At 39.2% G+C, this 21,338-nt stretch overlaps 1 protein-coding gene across 3 annotated transcripts in view; it reads right to left on the bottom strand.

Annotated features, from left to right (window-relative positions):
- The window catches only part of AFF4 (AF4/FMR2 family member 4), an 87,340-nt gene extending 66,910 nt beyond the window's left edge, over positions 1-20,430 (bottom strand). For 2 of the 3 annotated variants that reach the window (XM_034656002.1, XM_034656004.1), the window contains exon 1: positions 20,042-20,429. The gene's annotated coding sequence lies outside the window, so the exon portion shown is untranslated. Of the gene's footprint in view, positions 1-20,041 lie in introns of all 3 variants that reach the window. The other variant, XM_034656005.1, reaches the window with a different exon arrangement.
- Between the last annotated feature and the right edge of the window lie 908 nt (positions 20,431-21,338).

Consider the following 21,338-nt stretch of genomic DNA (forward strand, 5'->3'; position numbering starts at 1 on the left):
AGGGTCCTGGGATGGAGCCCCATGTTGGGCTCCCTGCTCAGCGGGGAGCCTGCTCCTTCCCTCTCCCTCTGCCTGCCTCTCCCCCTGCTTGTGCTCTTTCTCTGTCAAATAAATAAATAAAATCTTAAAAAAAAAAATCCGGGACATAAAGGATATAAATAAGGACAAACATTATAGTCTCTCAGGATTTGATATATTGACCTTGAACACACTATAATAAACCAATGAGTCCTAACAGATACATTTACAACACTCTACTACAACAGAATATACATTCTTCTCAAGTGCAATATCATCATAAGGAGTAAAATACTCAGAAACAAACTTAACAACAAAAAAGGAACCATACTCTAAAAACTATAAAATCAAATAAATGAAAGAAGACCTAAATAAATGGAAAAACATATATTCATGGAACAGAAGATTTAATTATTGTTAACATGGATATACTTCCTAAACTCATCTACAGGTTCAAGACAATCTCTATCAATATCTCAGATTACTTCTTTGCAGAAATTGACAATCTGATCCTAAAATTCCTATGGAAATTCAAAGGATCCTGAACAGCCAAAACAAAACAACTCTTGCAAAAGCAAGCTGGAAGATACACATTTCTCAATTTAAAAACTTACTACAAACATATAAATCAAATAAACAGAACTGAGAATCCAGAAACATACATCACATTTATAATTGATTTTCCAAAGGAATGCCAAGATAAATAATTAAAAATTGGGCAAAGGACTTAAACATTTCACCAAAGAACATACAAAAATGGCCAATAAATGATATAACACTGTATGTTATCTACACTGGAATTAAAATTTTTAAAAAGAAAATAAAAGGAAGAAAAAAATGGCCCATTAATACATGAAAAGATGCTCAACATCATTAGTTACTAGGGAAACGTAAATCAAAACCACAATGAGATACCACATAACCACCCATCAGGATGGCTATTTTCAAAAAATTAAAATTAAAAAAATAACAACTGTTGGTAAGAATGTTGAGAAATTAGAACCCTGTGCATTGCTGGTGGGAATATAAAATGGTGAGATGCAGTGGAAAACAGTTTGGTGGTTACTCAAAAAGCATACTATAGAATTTCATGTGATCCAGCAATTACGCTCCTACGTCTACACCCAAAAGAACTTTCTGAAAGCAGGGTCTCAGATATTTGTACGCCCATGTACACAGCACTATCCACAACAGTCAACAGGTAGAAGTAACCCAAGCCCATCAAAAGATGAATAAACAAAACGTGGCATATACATACAATGAAACATTATTCAACCTTAAAAAAGAATGACATTCTGACATGCTACAACATGGATGAACCCTGAGGATATGATGTAAAGCGAAATGAGCCAGTCAGAAAAAGACAAATACTATAGGATCCCACTTATATCAAGTTCAAAGAAAAAGCAAATTCAGAGAAAGAGAAAGTAGAATTGTGGTTGCCAGGAGCTGGGGATAAGGAGGAATGGGGAATTAGGTTTAACAGGTATAGAGTTTCTGTTTGGGATGATGAAAAAATTCTGGAAATAGACAATGGTGATGGCTGCACAACATTGTGAATGTACTTAATGTCACTGAATTGACAAAATGATTAAAATAATAAATTTTGTGTTATGTATATTTACAATCAAAGTTACAGTAAGCATACAGTAATGTTTTAATGCGCATTTCCAACAAACCAGAAATTCATCTTCTATAATCTTTTAATAAGCACATGTATTAGTTTACAGCATTTTAAATTTAATTTTTTTTTAAGTAGGCTCCATGCTTATGACCCTGAGATTAAGACCTGAACTGAGATCAAGAGTCAGACACTTAACCAACTAAGCCACCCAGGCATCCCTTAAACTTTTTTATTTTAAAAAGCTTAAAAAGTAAAATGTGACTTTAACTTGCCCCTTACAAGTGGTGTTCAGAACCTATTACAATGATTTTTTTCAATTATTGTCTTAGAACAACTATACTGCTGACAAACAGAGCTATTCCACTACCAAATTATCAAATGATTTAAACTCCAAAAGTCTAAATGAGACTTGAGCTAAGATCACAATTACCTCAGAATCCATTTTATAACAAATGTTATTAACTGTAACTTTATCACAATGCACTGTATTAAAGCAAAAAGCCTCATGAGTATCGAAACCCTTCTTGGCCTCATTTGGCAGGATTTCTCTATCTGTGAGAATCTGAAGAGGTTAATTCCTAAAAGGCAGGGGAACAAAGATTGTACACCTGGAGATCAAAGCCACTAGTAACAAAACATCAGGTCCCAAAACTATTTTGCAGAGAAGGACCTTTGCCCCAAATCAGTCGTGAGACTTCCACAGCCTTTGGGTTTAAAATTCTGTCATGAAACACACGAATGCAAAGATAATTCCATACTACTTGTGCTTTCTTCACCATATTTTTATATAATATCTGAATTTCTCACATTTTTCATAACTCATTCTCAACTAGGCCTTCAAAGCTTCCCAAAATTTTACTATCTTTTGCAGATTCTTCACATATATTTTCATGGAGTCCTAGGACTCTCTCCTAACTTGCATTTCACAAACAACCTTGTCTTACTGGACAAAGACTAAAAATAGAATATTAAAGATGAAAGCGAGGGAAGCCTGGGTGGAACAGTTGGTTAAATGTCAGACTCTTAATACAGGCTCAGGTCATGATCTCATGGGTTGTGGGACTGAGCCCAGAGTCAGGTTCCGCACTGAGTGTGGAGCCTGCTTGAGATTCTCTCTCTCCCTCTCCACCTGCCCTTCCCCCTTCCCTCTCCCTCTCTTTAAAAAGAGAGAGAGAGAGAGAGAGAGAGAGAGAGAGAAATCTCATCAATCATCAACTTCCGAACTACCAGTATCTGCATCCATTGTCTTCCTTCCTCTGGTTAAAAAAGAGAACTTATCTATTTCCTGTGAAAGAACAAGTATGCACATTTTGCTATCTTCTCCTAGACCTTTAACAGTTACTGACTTCTCTCTAGTAACTTCAACTTCTCCCTCTCTAATGAATCCTTTCCAGCAGCAAACATATTCTCCTTATAGGGACTCCTGGGTGGCTCAGTTGGTTAAGCGGCTGCCTTGGGTCAGGTCCAGTCCCCAATCGGGCTCCTTGCTCAGCAGGGAGTCTGCTTCTCCCTCTGCCTTCTCTGCCTGCTGCTCCCCCTGCTTCTGCGCTCTCTCTGACAAATAAATAAATAGAATTAAAATATATATATTTTAATATAAAAATATATATTTATATAATATATAATTCTATATATAGAATTAAAAATATATAGAATTAAAAATATATATAAATATATATATAGAATTTAAAAAAATATATATATATATATATTCTTCTTTAAAAAAATTGAAAGACTTCCCCAACCCCGTATCTCTCTCCAGATACCACTCTATTTCTTCTCTATTCTCCTTCACGGCCAAGCTTCTCAAAAGGACTCTTGGTGATTATTCCTCTGCAACCATTTGTATAAAAAGTTAGCTGATGCAATACAGTAAACAACTGTGTTACCCACAGGAAATACAGCACTGCCAACATAGGGAAAGGCTACTGTGTACCCTCCCTGGATCACATCTTCTGTGCTTCCTCCACCTTACAACTGGTAGTGGCTCTTTTGATTCTGGCATAAATTCCTTTATATTTTTATAAATTATATATGCATCCTTAAACAAGATACTGAACTGTTTTGCTTATTTTACAGGTTTTATTTTTATTATTATTATTTTTTAATAATAATTTTTTTTATTATGTTAGTCACCATACAGTACATCCCTGGTTTTTGATGTAAAGTTCCATGATTCATTAATTGTGTATAACACCCAGTGCACCATGCTATACATGCCCTCCTTACTACACATCACCAGCCTATCCCATTCCCCCACCCCACCCCCTCTGAAGCCGAGATGCCCTTCAACAGACGACTGGATTAAGAAGATGTGGTCCATATATACAATGGAATATTACTCAGCTATCAAAAAGAATGATTTCTCAACATTTGCTGCAACATGGACGGCACTGGAGGAGATAATGCTAAGTGAAATAAGTCAAGCAGAGAAAGACAATTATCATATGGTTTCACTCATTTATGGAACGTAAGAAGTAGGAAGATCGGTAGGACAAGAAAGGGATAAAGAAAGGGGGTAATCAAAAGAGGGAATGAAGCATAAGAGACTATGGACTCTATTTTACAGCTTTTAAAAAAGGTATATTCTAAAGACTGAGCCTTTTTCATTCCCCACATTATGTTACCAGATTAATCCATGTTGATACATGTTGCTATAGTTAATTTATTTTCACTGTTGTGTATCCACACAACTCATTTAACCACTCCCCAGTTGATGGATATTTAGTTTCCCCCTTTTCTGCCATTACAGTGCTGTAATGATCATTTTTTGGTGCATTTCTCATTATACCAAATGAGTGAGAGTTTTTCTAGAATAGACACCTACAAGTGGAATTACTGGGGTGCAAGATATGAGAATCTGCAGTTTTAATAGATAGAGACAAACTGCTTTCCAAAATGTATCCAACCACTACTCCACATTCTACTGTTTCCAACTTTCCAACATTGTTTTCAACCTCCCATACTCTATTTGTGAAGATCAGACACATTGTTCTGAACCTCAAATAAAGAAATAATATCCGGTATGAATTAAAAACAAAAAAAAAGGGTGATGGTGGTCATTTATGGGTTTTAACCCAAAATGAAAATGCAGAAGACGTTAATTCTGGTGGATCTGTGTTGATGCCATATTTCTCCTCGAGAAGCTTCAACTGGTCTTCCTTTTGTTGTGTCCATCTTCTGGTGTGCCCTGTTGGCATTATAGTACAAAACCACCAAGTATCTGTTACAAACATTGAACCCTGAAAGGTGATCACATGCATTCTTGGCATCAAAGAAATCTTCACAGACCACATAAGCTGTTCCTCTAGTTTTGGGTGTGTTCCCCACTCAGATGTGATGAATAGGTCCATATTTCCCAAATATATCATACATTACTTCAGCTGTAATTCTGTACAGCAAATTTCTTATATGTAAAATCTAATTACTTTGGGGCACCTGGGTGGTTCAGTTGGTTAAGTGTCTGCCTTTGGCTCAGGTCATGATCTCAGGGTTCTGGGATCAAGCCCTGCGCTGGGCTTCCTGCTCAGAGGGGAGTCTGCTTCTTGATCTGCCCCCTCCCCCGTTCGTGCTCTTTCTCTCTCAAATAAATAAAATCTTAAAAAAATAAATCCAATTTACTTCAAGTGGAAGTCAAATGTTCACCCTCTTGGCGGGCTGATGAGGTTACCCCAGCAAACGCTGGATTTCCTCTGGATACCTCCAAAGCTTGCTCAACTTGGACCACAACAGAGTATCAAAGGCAGGACGTAAATACCCAGGCTCCCTCCTTAATATACTCTCGGCTTCTATAACTCCAGCCCTCTCAGTTTTCTCATCACCTCTGTCTCCTCCCATTCTCCCTACCAGACTTCTTACAGTTGGTATTTCTCTGTGCTCAGCCATGGGTCGTATTCTGATTCAGTCTACATTCTTTCCCTACAATCTCATGGCTTAAAATACTATCTATATATTTAAAATACAAATACCCAAATACGCACTATATCACACTTTCTTTTTTGAGATCGAGAATCTGTTTACTCATGTTCTTTGGGGTATCTCAATCTGAATACATCCCAAATTGATTCCCTGATCTGTCTTCCCCTACTGCCAACAAGTCCTGGTAAAGTAATCTTCACCATACCAACCAACTGCTTTTGTTCAATCTTCCTTTAACTTCTCTCTACATCCAAACCACAACCACAGCCTCCCTAAATATATTTTGAATTTATCTACTTACTACTTTCTCCACAGCCACCGTTCAAAACAAGTCATCACTTTGTCTACAGCTTGAACAAATGCTACAGCCTTCTAATTGGATTCTTGGTTCCCCTGTTCTCTCACTAACTCATACGTCATATAGCTGCCAAAGTGATCTTTTTAAAACACAAACCAGATCATGTCATCCAACCCCTGCTTAAAAAATTTTTAACAAGCTTTCCATTTACCTTAGAATAAACTTTAAGGTCCTTGATATAGCCTACAAAGCAATGATGTGACTTCCTACTTGATGTGACTCCCAACCTATCTCATCAGATTTATTTTGTATCTTATACCCTCCCTTCCCAGTTCCCACCAAGGGTCGGTTGGTCTGTCTGTCTGTTGGTCGGTCTATCTATCTATCTATCTATGGCTTCTTTGAACTTGTAGTGCTCTTTCCGGGTTCAGGAAATTCGTGTAGACAATTCCCTTTTCCTTCATAGTACTTCATCACAATTACCTATACACTTCTTTTGATGTGCATTAATATTTCCTTTCCCACTAGATGATAATCAGGGAATGTGTGTTGTGTGCAGCAATGCATACCTAGAATATAACCTAGGGGACAATCACTTCAGTAAGTAAACTAATGAACTTCATGGCCTGGTTAGAAAGGAAATTGTCTCACTTACTACAAAATAATACCTAAAGATCATGATATCATGATCTAATATCACAAAAATACCAATATTTCAAAACTGGAATAACTAAGACTCATATTACACTAAAATCAGAAACCATCTGCAACCAATTTTAAATCAGCAGACACTTAACATTTGCATTACTTTAGATCAACCAGAACTGAAACACATTTCTTTACTCATCTGTCAAGCTATACAACTCTGATTCTATAACTCAATTAATTTCCTCCTGAAGCTTTTTCTGATACAGCAGAACTTTATTTCCTCACCTTAGAGGCCAAACAGTACCACAATCAATGTTTATTATGTCATTAAGCAGACATTCAGTTGTTCAATTACTAATTTGAAACAGTATTTTCCAAACTGATTACTGATAAACTTATTCTTTTTAAAACACTAGACAGGGGCACCTCCCTGGCTCAGTTGGTAGAGACTGTGAATCTTAATCTCAAGGTTGTGAGTTTAAGTCCCATGTTGGGTATGGTGCCTACTTAAAATTTAAAAATAAATAAATAAAATAAAATAAAAATATTAGACAGTTTAAACCTCAATTCAAGAAATGTTTATTACATACACAAATATGCTCACACTTAACAGTAAGCGTAAGAATATGAGTATTAATATTACTTGTAAGCAGCTGCCTCCCTTTAGATAATGCTTCTCTCAATAACACTAAATGCTCCTTCTCCCAGTAGTCCTGGCACAGTTTTACATGCCATGTAGCTACTTCAGAATCAAAACTGAACCAAATATACTTCTTGTGCTTTTACTAATATTTGAGATATATATAAACAAAATTTAACTAGTTTAAACTTATCTCAAAAATTGTTACTACCAAATTCTAAAAGCATGTGGACAAATAAATTGAGAAGTCTATTTTCATCTTTGAAGATGAATAAATGGGCGGAGAGAATGGTTAAAATTGAGAGTTACAGTTCCTTTTATAAAGAAGAAAACAATCTTTTGACTCAGTTTCTTACTTTAAAAGCATGCAAATATATAAAACCCACAGAGGTCTCTTATTGGAAACTTCTGTAATGTATGCGTTGATAATTACTTTTATATCTTCATAAAACAGATCTACTTAAGACATTCTTCTGCTTAAAAGTCATCAACAACTCCAAGCTCTGTGAAAAATGTAAGTCCAAAGTTCTCATCCCAGGATTTAAAACTGTCTACAGTTCAATTCTCAGCCATTTCCATAAAACCTTCAGGGTTTATCTGAGCCTGAAAATAACCTACACACGTTCAAATCCAGATCTTTACTCAAACTAGTCTAATTATATGTCCTTCCTTCTCCCCATTTCTAATTACATACATTTCAAAGTTCACCACATATCCCACTTCCTTCAAGAAGTCCTCCAAGATTCCTCTGTAACTAAAATTACTTACTCCCCAAAGCATTTCTTTGTATCTCATTTGGCACTTAACACTTGCCTTACATTAGGATTATGTGTTGTTATTCTATATGCCCTCCCTAGTCACCTCCTTATTATAAGCCTCTAGAGAATAAGAACTATAGATATCATTGAACTTACCCTCTTTTCCCTCCAGTGCTTTAAACCGTGGCAGGCATACAACAGATACTCAAAACACATGATGAATTTTATAAAGATCACAACTGTTATGTTACTGCCCCAAGAGTCAGTCAGTTGGGAATACTCACTAAAAGCTGGTTTTCAGAAGATAATGTCATCCCTTGTTTTCTTTTTTTTTTTTAAAGATTTTATTTATTTATTCGACAGAGATAGAGACAGCCAGCGAGAGAGGGAACACAAGCAGGGGGAGTGGGACAGGAAGAAGCAGGCTCACAGCGGAGGAGTCTGATGTGGGGCTCGATCCCATGACGCCGGGATCACGCCCTGAGCCGAAGGCAGACGCTCAACCGCTGTGCCACCCAGGCGCCCCATCCCTTGTTTTCTACCCACAGATAGTCTCCCAATTTCCTCCCTAAGACTTTTGGTTATATCTGGTACCGAGAAGAGAGTAGGTCTTCTTTTTAGACCACTCAATATATTATCGATGCATTCAATATATTATCAATCCAGTAAAAGCATTAGTATTGATACAAAATGATTTCTGTTGCTTTTAAAGCAATTTTCTAAAAGAGTTTATCTGAAAGGAAAACAACATATGTTCAAGAAAAAAAACACATGTACAGAAATGATCAATTTCTATTTTTACTTAAACCCTGTACTCTCAAATGTTCACCAAATGTAAGTGCTAGACTATAACATCTCAGAATCATACTTGGCAAATTGAGAAGGTGTAAAAACTGAATGTTTCAGTCTACAACATCCAGAAAGAAATTATCTGTTCAACAGAGCACTATAAGACTGCTTAGATTTGTAGTACCTGAGGAAGCCAAAAGAAAATAATACAAGTCCAAATTACAAATTAAAAGCAATTTTCTTACTTAAAAATGCACATAGTACATTAAACAAAAGTTTAAAAACACTATACGGCAAAGGTTCCTTGGAGTTTACACTACAAAGGAATTATTTCAATAATTTCATCATTATTTGCACACGCGAAAGATAGGTGGTAACAGGGGCGCCTGGGTGGCTCAGTCTTTAAGCATCTGCCTTCAGCTCAGGGCGTGATCCTGGCATTCTGGGATCAAGCCTCACATCAGGCTCCTCCACTGGGAGCCTGCTTCTTCCTCTCCCACTACCCCTGCTTGTGTTCCCTCTCTCACTGGCTGGCTCTCTCTCTGTCAAATAAATAAATAAAATCTTAAAAAAAAAAAAAGATAGGTGGTAACAAAGTACCTGGATTTCCTGAAATATATTTAGTTTCTTAGAATACTATAAAAAATGTTGGAGGGAAAATGCTCATGTACTGAATGAAAAAAGCATATACTCAAGGCTTATGAATTTAAATCAGCCCCAGTTTTAACTACCCTACATTCTGTTAATAAGGTTCTACTAAAATGTAAACAGCAATATTGCTTTAAGAAGGTTAAAGCCATTTAGGGGCGCCTGGGTGGCACGGCGGTTAACCGTCTGCCTTCGGCTCAGGGCGTGATCCTGGCGTTATGGGATCGAGCCCCATATCAGGCTCCTCTGCTATGAGCCTGCTTCTTCCTCTCCCACTCCCCCTGCTTGTGTTCCCTCTCTCGCTGGCTGTCTCTATCTCTATCGCATAAATAAATAAAATCTTAAAAAAAAAAAAGAAGGTTAAAGTCATTTAAAGCCTACTGCTCTTTTATGACTGGAATGGAAACTCATAAATTATGAGTTATTTATTATGGCACAAAGAATATATACTTTGAAAGATCCAATTGTGAGTGATAAGAGTAAACCTACCTTCAAATATTTTCTTTTAATAAAGATTTATTTATTTGAGAGACAGGGAGAGAAAGAGAACACACAGTAGGGAGGGGCAAAGGGAGAGGGAGAGAGAGTTCTAAACGGACTCCATGCTGAGCACAGAGCCCAACTCGGGGGCTCCATCTCAGGACACTGAGATCATGACCTTAACTAAAACAAAGAGTCGATGCTTAACCGACTGTGCCACCCAGGCGCCCCTCAAAATACTTTCTAATTCAGACTTGTAATGTATTTAAACAGAATTCAGAAGGAATTTTGAAGGCTTTACAATCCTGATTTTAAAACCTATCGTTTCAGTATAGACCTGTATTATATACAAAGAATATGTTAACATTCTAGTTCATTCAACAATTACTTAACCAAGGCGTACACTGTGCCAGACACTGTGCTAATGCCAAGGATGAAAAAGAAATAAAAGCAACCCTCATCTCCAAGATTTGGTTGCAGCTAGTCTGACTAGAGAAAAATGGCCAGAGGGAAGGAGGAAGGTAAGGAAGGAAGAAGGAAAGAGAGGGAGAGAGGTTGGTTCTAAGAAGAGAGAACAAGCGAAACCGCCAGAAAGGAGAGAGCAGAGCACATGCAGGGAAAAGAGGTAGATCAAGTATAGTTGGAAAATAGGGTTGGGGGAGTGCAAATTAAAGATAAGACTGGAGAAACACATGGGATCAGACTAGACCTGTGGGGTCTGATTCTCAGATTTGAAAGATATAAAGATACCTTTACAAAGAAAATGCAATCTCCTAAATGAGGACTTTATTCTATTAATAATAGTAAAACATAAAATTAGATATGAACTTGTTATGTTTGTAGCTCTTATGTAACTGTAAAACTGAAACTTTAAAAATTAAATACAAAACAAATTTAAAGTAACATTAATGTAACAGATTGTGTTGTTTTGCAGAAACTAGACCAAGGATGTATTCAATCCTGGAAACAGGCAGTCTCAGGTCTGGTTCTATATTATTAAACCACTTCTAGAACATGACTTCAATAATACTAATGCAGAAAATGCTTATAAACATGTTATACTAAATGGATTTAACAACTGCAAATGTTTATTTCTCAGTTTAGGGAAATATAACCACGTACTACCATACCAGCTAGCAGTCCTTAAATGTCAATTTTAAAGAAGCCTCACTTGTTAAATCTGGCAATCTTGTCCATTTGTGGTTTAGTACCTTACCGAAATCTACACTAAATGTGTGTCCAATATAATCACTGCTGAGGTTTGGAACAAAACACTGATACTGCAAACAAACTGTTTCATGTTGAATAATTACATAGATGGGATCCAGCAGATATATTTCACAGTGAGGCTAAGTACTATGTCAGGGTTCTTTTGGGTTTGGCCTGCCTATATTAACAACCTATCATGACATGACCCAGTTTTACTTACCACCTTTCCTTGTCTGAACCACTGCAAAATCATTAGTACAACACATTATAACTTGGCACAAACACAATAATAAAATCTAAACACAGCAACAAACTCCTAAGGGAGTAGTTGGCTACAAAGCAGTGCTTCAGAAGTTACATAAAACTCATTGATGTTGGAAGATTCCCTAGTCAGAAGAATACTACAGAAAATCAAACACTACTAAGGAGTTTTAAGAAGAGAAGTGACAAAATCGGATTCGCAGTTCAGAGAGACAAATTACTATGATACAAGGTGGAGTTGATTATTTTACTAGAAGTAAAGAAGCAAATGAGAAAGCTCTTGGAATGATCAATCCTGGTGAGAAATGAAAGCCTGGATTAAGGAAGTAACACTAGGAATGTAGATATTGTAGAGAAAGGGTTGAGATTCAAAGATGTTAAGGAAGTAGAATCTTGGAGTGAGCCAGATGTGAGAAGTCAGAGGAATCAAGGACAACTTGCAGGTTTCTGGAAAACGCAATGATAGTGCTATGCTCCCCAAGGCAGGAAAAGCAGAAGATTTGGGGTTAGGGGATTGAGAAGTAGTAGAACTAGAGTAATTTGTGCATGATGAACACTTATAGAAACTACCTGATCAGCTTCTAGCCTTACCTCTCCCCCAGCTTTTCTGGAAATTCTTGCCCCCATTTACCCTACCTTCAGGGTACAGTTGAAGGGTTCAACGAAGTCTGAATCCCTAACTAAAGCTAAGCCAATGCCCCGACCACACCTATTTTATACATACACATATTTTACACATACACATATATTTTTTAAAGATTTATTTATTTATTTGAGAGTGTGTGTGGGGTGGGGGGAAGGGGCCTAGGGAGAGGGAGAGAGAAAATCACAGATACCCCACTAAGCATGGAGCCTGATGTGGCCCGATCCCACAATCCTGAGATCACGACCTGAGCTGAAATTAAGAGTTAGATGCTTAATATACTGAGCCACCCAGGCACATCTATCTCTCTATCTCTCTATCTATCTATCTATCTATCTAATTTATTTCTATCTATTCATACACACACACACACACACACACACACACATATTCTACAATCAAAAAACCCTAACTTCCACCACAGTAAATAGGGACTGTGTAATTAATCCTAAAACAGTGCTCAAACCCGAGCATCCACCATGGATCTGCTAAGACAGGAGTTGACAAACTTTTTTAAAGCCACATTGTAAATATTTTAGGCTTTGTAGGCCCTACAATCACCACACTCTGTCATGGTAGCAGCAAAAGGAACTACAAACAGTACAGAAACAAATGGGTATGTCGTCTGTGTTCCAATAAAACTTTATTTATGGACACTGAAATTTGACTTTCCCATAATTTTCACAGGCCACAAAGTATTATGATTTTTTCTCACCATTTAAAAATATAAAAACCATTTTCAGCTCACAGGCCATACAAAAGTGAACACTGGGCCTACTAACCATAGTTTACTGATCCTTGTGCTAAGGCAACACAGAACTGCCTTCCCATAAAACTCCTTCCAGATGTCCTCAGTGTTAACCTTAACTTAGGACAACAGAAAAAAATAATCCTAGCTGACGGAATTGAAAATCTTCATTTGGGTTACCAAAGAACTCACTCCATTTGCAAGGAAGTAAGTCAACAAATAAAGGCCCATGTAACTGGCTGGTTTTGCCATTTACCTTACACTGTACCTGCCCAGCAAGATATGGTATAAGTTTTGGAACGATGATACCTTCCTCTCCCCTCCCATCCCTTAGTTTTGTTGTTTTCTTTTCCCTTCCACAACAACTGTGTATCAGTTGTCAGGGATGATTAAATTTAGTACTTAGCCCATAATTTTCAGACACTGACAAAGCATATCTAGGCCCAATTAACAAAGGATATCACCTTTTGAATCTGGACTCAAGACAACAATGACCTCTGGACGTGTTAGCCAGACAGAATTTGGGCTGTCTCCATTGAAGAGTTGAGGGTATTTGCTGGTATGTACAGATAGTTAGATTGTGTTTAAAAATTTTTAACTATATAAATACAAGAAAAAGTAGGACTGTATGTGTACTAAATAGCCATGGAATGAATGAGGGAGACAACCATGTTTTAGAGTCCCTTTTATTCCACTTCTCCGGAATGCTGCAGTTAGAGTATGTTATTACAGTGTAGCCCCCTACCCAAAGTTGTAGTCCAGAGGTGGACATATAACCTAATGAGTCCTTTTCCTGGAACTGGGATTCAGAGTCAAGGCAGTCTCTCTCTGATAGCAGATGTAAAATTTGCAACTCAAAAGACAGTAAGTGTTAAAGTTGGTCTGTAGCAAGGGAGAACTAATTGAACACACAAAGAACATCTAATGAGCAATAAAGAGATATTTCTAACCACATCTGCAGCCCCTGGATCCACCTGTTCCTGAGTTCTAGCTGTCCTCCTGTGGGCTGCTGCCTTTCTTAGAATTCGTTGGATACCTTATATGTTCTCAACAAATTCTTTTTTGCTAAAGTTATATGTCACTCTCTTAACTAAAACAAAGCATCTAATGAGCAATCTAAAGGGAGGTATTCAGTTGAATGAAAGAGTTCTGGTTCCCACAAAACATTTAGAGATGGTAGCTGAAGCAATATAAATGGATGAGATCATCCACAACAGTGAAAACAAGAATGCCAAGGCTAAAAACCGGAACTATCAATATCAAGGGATTAGCAGAATTAACAGTCTGCAAAAAAGCACTAATGAATCATCGAACTTTACATCAGAAACCAGGGATGTACTGTATGGTGACTAACACAATATAATAAAAAAAAAATTAAAAAAAAAAACAGTCTGCAAAAAAGCAACTGGTAGGCAGAAAGGCAGAAAACGGACAGAGTCATAAAAGTCAAGGAAGAAAACAATAACAAGGAGAAAATGGTTAACAAAATCAAGTAGAGGGCACCTGGGTGGCTCAGTCAGTTAACCTTCTGCCTTCAGCTTAGGTCATGATCCTGAGATTCTGGGATCAGGCTCCATGTCGGGCTCCCCGTTCAATGGGGAGTCTGCTTCTCTCTCTGCCCCTCCCCCTGCTCGTGCTCTTTCCCCCTCTCAAATAAACAAATAAAATATTTAAAACAAAACAAACAAAAGCAAGTAGAGAGGAAGTAAAGGAGTAAGCAATGACTATACAATTTGGAAATGCAGAAGTCACAGGTGGCCCTGGTAATGCCAACTTCACTGGCAGGTTGAGAAGCCAGGCTGAAGGCTTAAGAGTGTAGAGGAAGTACACAACACTACCCATGAAGTAATCTTGCCATTAAAAAAAAAAATTCAAGCCTCGGGGTGCCTGGCTGGTTCAGTTAGTAGAGCATGTGACTCTTGATATCAGGGTTGTGAAGTGGAGCCCCAAGTTGGGCATAGAGCTTACTTAAAAATAAAAATTCAAGGGGCGCCTGGGTGGCACAGCGGTTAAGCGTCTGCCTTCGGCTCAGGGCGTGATCCCGGCGTTACGGGATCGAGCCCCACATCAGGCTCTTCTGCTATGAGCCTGCTTCTTCCTCTCCCACTCCCCCTGCTTGTGTTCCCTCTCTCGCTGGCTGTCTCTATCTCTGTCGAATAAATAAATAAAATCTTTAAAAAAAATGTTAAAAAAAATAAAAATAAAAATAAAAATAAAAATTCAAGCCTCAATCAGATCAAGCTTCTAGATTTAACTACGAATATACAGGGAAAAAAAGGACTGAGGAACATATTACATGAAACCACAGGGATGCAATAAGCACAATCTAGATTGTGAGAATTCTCAGAGGGCAAAGACATGGCTTCTTCAAAAACTGTATAGAAACAAGAATAAGAACAAAAAGATACAATCTCATTTGGATCCTAATTCAAACAAACTGTTAAAACAAAAACTGTAATCAGGGAAATTTGCACACTGACTAGATACATGATAATACTGAGGAATTAGTATTAATTTCTTCAGTGAAAGGTTGGATTATTATTTTAATTCTTATTCTTTAGAAATACATATTGAAATAGTATTAAATAGTATTTTACTAAGATGTCTTCCCTAATACACTGTGCTGGATGTCACCCAGCAGGCTATAGTCCCATAGTTAACAAAACAAATAAGGGAGATGACAAAGTGATGCAGGGAGTCAAAGAAGGTTGATGCCAAATGGAGTAGCAAGGGGAGTCAAGCAAAACTTTAGGAAGGCAACAGTACTTACACTGGGCCTTAAAAGACAGTGAAATTCTAACAGGTAGGACAAGAGAGGAAAAGAGATATTCCAGATGGAAGAAATGGAAGCAACTGCAAAGAGGTGGGAAGGCCTGTCAATGCAGGGCACTGGCCTATAGACTCACCTCTCCGTAAAACTGGCGCTACCATAATGATGACAAGAAAAGGAAAGTCAAAGTGAAAAATCATAACTCCCGAAGCATCTCTAACTTAACAAAATCATGACAGCCATTCACCCCTTAAGCAGCCCCAGGGAACACAGTTCCAGGATAGATCACAACTAACTGGTAGCGAAACCATACTGGCTTTCCAGGGCAATCCATTCGTGTTAATCCCTGATTTCCCCCGCCACACACACCTAACTTTGAAAAAACAATGCACAAGGTTCTTTTACCCATCCTAGGAAATAACTGAAAAAATTAGTTTAAAATGGTACCAAATAATAAGCTTTGTCTCCCTGCCTAAAAGACACCACCATTGTTTATTTGGCACTCCAACAGAGGTAAAGTTACATGAAATGCCTTCCCTCAGAACACTCCTCAGGTTACAGATTTTTAAATAAAGTATAGCTGATGAAACAGGTAGATTTTATTTTTTATTTTTTTGGTTGTATCTACTAATTCTTTTTTTTTTAATTCTGTAGTTAACATACAATGCTATATTAGTTTCAGGTTTACAATACAGTGATCCAACAGTTCCATACATTACTCAGGTGCTTATTAAGACAAGCACACTCCTCTTGCACAGTGACTGGGCAAGTGCACTGTATGTTTACTATACTGGAATTAAAACTATTTTAAAAAGACAAGCGCATTCCTAACCCCCCCCTCACCTACTTCACCCATTCCTGCCACCCACCTCCCTTCTGGTGATCATCTGTTTATTCTCTAAAGAGTCTGTTTTTTGGTTTGTCTTTTTTTTCTTTCCTTTGTTCATTTGTTTTGTTTCTTAATTTCCACATGAGTGAAATCAGATGGTATTTGTCTTTCTCTGACTGACTTACTTCTCTTAGCATTATCCTCTCTAGCTCCACCCATATTGCAAATTGCAAGATTTCATTCCTTTTTATGGCTGAGTAATATTCCACTGGGTATGTGTACACGTGTGTATGAATGGATATATATATATATCAGTGGATACATGGGCTGCTTCCAGAGTTTGGCTACTGCAAATAATGCTGCAATAAATACAGGGGTGCATATATCCCTCTGAATTAGTGTTTTTCCTATTCTTTGGGTAAATACCCAGTAGTGCAATTACTGGATTGTAGGGTAGTTCTATTTTTAATTTTTTGAGGAAATACTGTCTTCCACAGTGGCTCCACCAGTTTGCATTCCCACCAACAGCACACGAGGGTTCCTCCTTTTCCATATCCTCACCAACACTTGGTTCTTGAGTTTTGAATTTTAGCCATTTGAGGAAGATAGCTTTTTTTTAATTTTATTATTTTTAAAAGATTTTATTTATTTATTTGACAGAGAGAGAGACAGCCAGCAAGAGAGGGAACACAAGCAGGGGGAGTGGGAGAGGAAGAAGCAGGGTCCCAGCGGAGGAGCCTGATGAGGACTGGAATCCAGAACGCTGGGATCATGCCCTGAGCCGAAGGCAGACGCTTAACGACTGAGCCACCCAGGCGCCCCGAAGAAGATAGCTTTTAGATAATTTTTTTTCCTTCAAAAACGGAATAAATAAGTAGTCCCAATGTGAAAATGCTTCTGGAATATTCTGGAAATGAATTCGGTGGTTCTAATATTTTCTGTATGCCAATACCATTAAAATTCTTAGGATATGATGCCAGTGAAAATGAACATCAAGACAAACAGAAATGCAGATGATTAGCCAAAACTCAGTAACTGTCATGTTTATTACATCCTCTTCCATGTACTAGGGTAGCACTTCAAACAACCAAGATGAGTATAAAAACTTACTACAAGTAGGGGTGCTTTTCTTAAAGCAAAGGAAAAAGCAGTGAAGTGAGGTTAGCTTTAAGCAGTCCTTAATCACTGACTACACCTTATTTCACAATAACTGAGACTGGCACACACCCTCCCAGAAATCAAACATAATTATTCCAACTTATCAGAGGAAATGAAAAAGGAAATGAGTAAAACATAATGAGGATTAGGAGTTCAAAAGCTGGGAAACCTGTACATTATACAGGAAAGTTAAAAAAATTTTTTTGAGTATAGTTGACGCTAGGAAAGTTTTAACAGTAAGCTACCCTGAGAATAGAGCTAAAATAAAAAATAAAACCTAAGTCATCAACTTTTATAATACACACTGCACTTCTGGATCATTGTCCGGGTGTGTCTTCAATACTTCTAAGAACACCTCTTTGATTTTATGAAAAATACTACGAAGAGAAGGCCGTATACATTTGGACTCCATTCTAAACCAGTAGATGGCCACAAAAGAAGAAATACCTGTTTTCTTTGTTCCTCTCAAGTACACATAAAGCCATGACATTTACTTTAACTCTTCAAAAAAGGTAAGATAAATAACTTTCAGAGGGCTTCCAGCTTCTGTCATCTTCTGCAGCTGATAGTCACTTTTTCCCCTTCAAATACTGATCACTTGCTCATACAGTTTTCTTTACATTACCCTTTTGTGAAATCTTAGTTTGGATATCATATTCAAATTCAATCTAATAGTTGTGTAAAATACTGGGGAGGACACGGAGAGATACAAGTATAGTTCTTGTTCTAAACACACTACAAGAGATCTATAAGAAACTTACAATACAAAAGAATATATCAACTGTTACAAAAGGCATACAATAACTCAAGAACACAGAGAATGTATGTCATCTGACAAGTAGAAAGTGAATCTAATGAAAATATTCTCTTTAGGAATTCTTAATTACAGAGCTTCACCAAACCACTGTACAATCAACTTTACACCCCAAAACTGTAGAGCACTTTCCAATTAACACAGCTAAGCTCTTTTTTTTTTTTTTTAAACCTGACAGTAAAGGTTGGGTCATTCACAGACATGCTATCTTGTCCCCACTTGACACAAAATTTTATTTAAAGTAGAATTTGCCTACTGTTCCTGCAGAGCTAACAAAAACCAAAGTCATCAGCATGCAAGTCACCACAAACTGAATGAAACTGCTGATATTTAAAAATATATATATATACACATATATATGTATATATATACACGTGTGTGTGTCATATGAATCCAGGTAAACTGACTCTAAAAGATAATTAAAAATAACTTCTTCAGGGTTTTTTTTTTTAATGTTTAGAGAATGAAAGATGCAGTGATGAACAAGGAAAATAAACCTGAGAAATTTAAAGAAGCCAGCTTTGTTAAAAACCAAGTGGCCACCTGCCAACACTTCTTTATGCACATATGACCAAAGATGATTCCAAGCAGATTCGCAGGCCACAAAGGCTCTTTATCAAATGCCAAATTAAGAAAATTCTCATAAATATTTCAATTTTGATAAGTCAAAGTACTGTTAAATAAAAAAAAGCACTTTACAGAGCTTTGCAGAATCAGTATGGAAACAAAGCTTTGGGCTTTTAACACCTGAGTCCTAAAAAAAATCAACACATATATTAAACGTCACATTTACAAAAACCTTATTCACAGATACCTATAACTTAGATTCCGTCCAAATACCCGTCCCTGGCAAAGGGACTGGCCTTAGGTTAAAATTTCCTAAGGCCATCAGGAAAGAGATCATACAATTCTGAATTGCAACTGACTGCCAGAATCCTAAATCGAACTCTTCGTCTTACTTGAACTCCACACACGAGCATTTCAGATTTGTACTTTCAACTTCCTATAAATGATATCCATTGTGAGAGAAAAAGCAATAAGGATACTCCTCAAAGTCCTATACCCCATGATCCATCCTCAAAGAGTGGAAGGAACAGCAAAGTGGAAGGAACAAAGCACTGACGTCAATTACGAGATTAACCCCGGGCACAGGCAGCTGGAGGAAAGGCCTAAACATCAATATCCAAATACGAGCTATCGGGATAACCAGCTAACAGAAAGATTGCGAAGTTATGGGGGGTATTCAAGTATTACACCCCCCCCTTCCCATTTTTAGTTAATCCCCTTCGCTAGACGAAGGTGGAAAATTTTTTCCTTTTTTTTTTTTTTTTTTTGCTGAGAAGGTGGGGGTGGGGGGAGACGTGCGCAGGATCGCGAGAAGGAAAGCGAGAACTAGTTGGGTAATGATAGCCAGAATCTAGGCCTATTTTCTCTTTAACTAGAAATAACTTCCAATTGAAGAGGGTATTAAAAAGTAACAAATCAGTCGATGAAATTTCTGAGGGCAGGAATGGATTAAGAAACGAAAGCGGAAAGGAGAAACGGCGAAAAGATGGATTTCTGGGAATTTTTGTTAGGATGGGTTAGCCTTATTTATTTATTTATTTATTTTTTCCGAGGGCGGGGGGTGAAACGGGAAGAAGTGGGGCGAAGACGGATCGAGCAGCCCTGGCCTGCAAGGTCTCCCCGAGCCCCCAGGCGGACCCTGTTCTCCGTCTCCCCCACCCCCACCCGGCGGCCAGGCCCGGCCCGGCCCGGCCCTCAGTCAGTTCCGTCGGCCCCTCTCACCTCCAATCCCTGCTCCGCTAGGCCCGAACCATCTCCCAGCTGCGGCAGCGGCGGCGCCGGGCCTGCACCTTCACCGGACGCGCATTCGAGCCCGCCCGGGGGGCGGCGACAGGCTGCCAAGGGCGAGGGGCTTCGGGCGGCGGCGGGGGTTCGGGAGGTCTAGAAAGGCGCAGGCGGGGGCGGCGGCGACGCGCCTCACACGGAACAGGCGGAGGTCCCGCCCCGCTCCATGACGGTCGGGCCCAGCCCGGGACGGCCGACTGAGGCGGCAGGGGCGGGCCGACGAGGACCTGGCACCGGGATCCCCGCCCCGTCCGCTGGAGGCGGCGGCGGCGACGGCGGCTCGACTCCCGCAGCCAGGACTGTGACTGACGCAGCGGCCGTGCCACCCATGTGACCAGGGCCGGGCGGGGGCGAGGCGTCACGTGGCGACGCCGCGCCCCTCCCCGCCAGAAAAGCTGGGGGCTGCGGGGCCGCGGGGCCTGCAGTGACGGGAGGCGACACGGGCTCGCTGACGTGCCCGGCTGTCGGGTCGAACGACCCCGGACTGGCGGAGCACCGGCCCGGGGGGCCTAGGCCCGAGCTCCTGCGGCCCCGCGGCCGCTCAGGGCAGGGCGGGCGGGCAGGACCCGGCCTGCAAATCACAGCCGCCTGTGCACGTAGCCGCTACCGAGGTTCGGAAGGGCGGGGATGGCCGAGCCGGATCTACCGGTTCTGGGGCTCAGGTGACAGGGCTCAGGCCGTCTGCCCCTGGCGGCGGTCTGGCCGAACCCGAAGCCCCCTAGACCGGCTTCCCGGTGCTGACGTCGATGCCCGGAGTCCAGCGGCCCTCAACAGGTCGGCTGAGAAAGGAAGTCTCCAGGGACTCACTGCGGGAGGATGCTTGGAACCTCCCCTGAACTTCTCCCATGAAGCCTCGCCAGCCCTTTTTGTTCGTCATCGCAACATTTTCTGCCACTAATACTGTTCTTCACGATATCATTTTCAACACTTTCCTTCATCTCTTAACATCCTTCCAGTCAGGGCAAGCTATATTGAGAGTAAAATCATAGTTATAGACCAAACAGGATTTTTAAAGGGTCTCATAGAACCCAGTTTGGTAACTGTTCAAAGAAACTACCTCTGGCTCATCATTTGGAAAACACTTTATAATCTCCTGCCTCTTCCGTGTTTTCTTTCTGTGAAGAAGCCTCAGGAAGCTGTGCTGTCTTGTTTTTTTTTTTTTTTTACTTTCTAATATTTTTGAAAAAAAGCATTTTAAAGATTGCTCTTGATAAGGTTCAAGGTTTTTGAGGAG

This window comes from Ailuropoda melanoleuca, chromosome 3 (genome assembly GCF_002007445.2).
Source record: "Ailuropoda melanoleuca isolate Jingjing chromosome 3, ASM200744v2, whole genome shotgun sequence".
Classification (NCBI taxonomy): domain Eukaryota; kingdom Metazoa; phylum Chordata; class Mammalia; order Carnivora; family Ursidae; genus Ailuropoda; species Ailuropoda melanoleuca.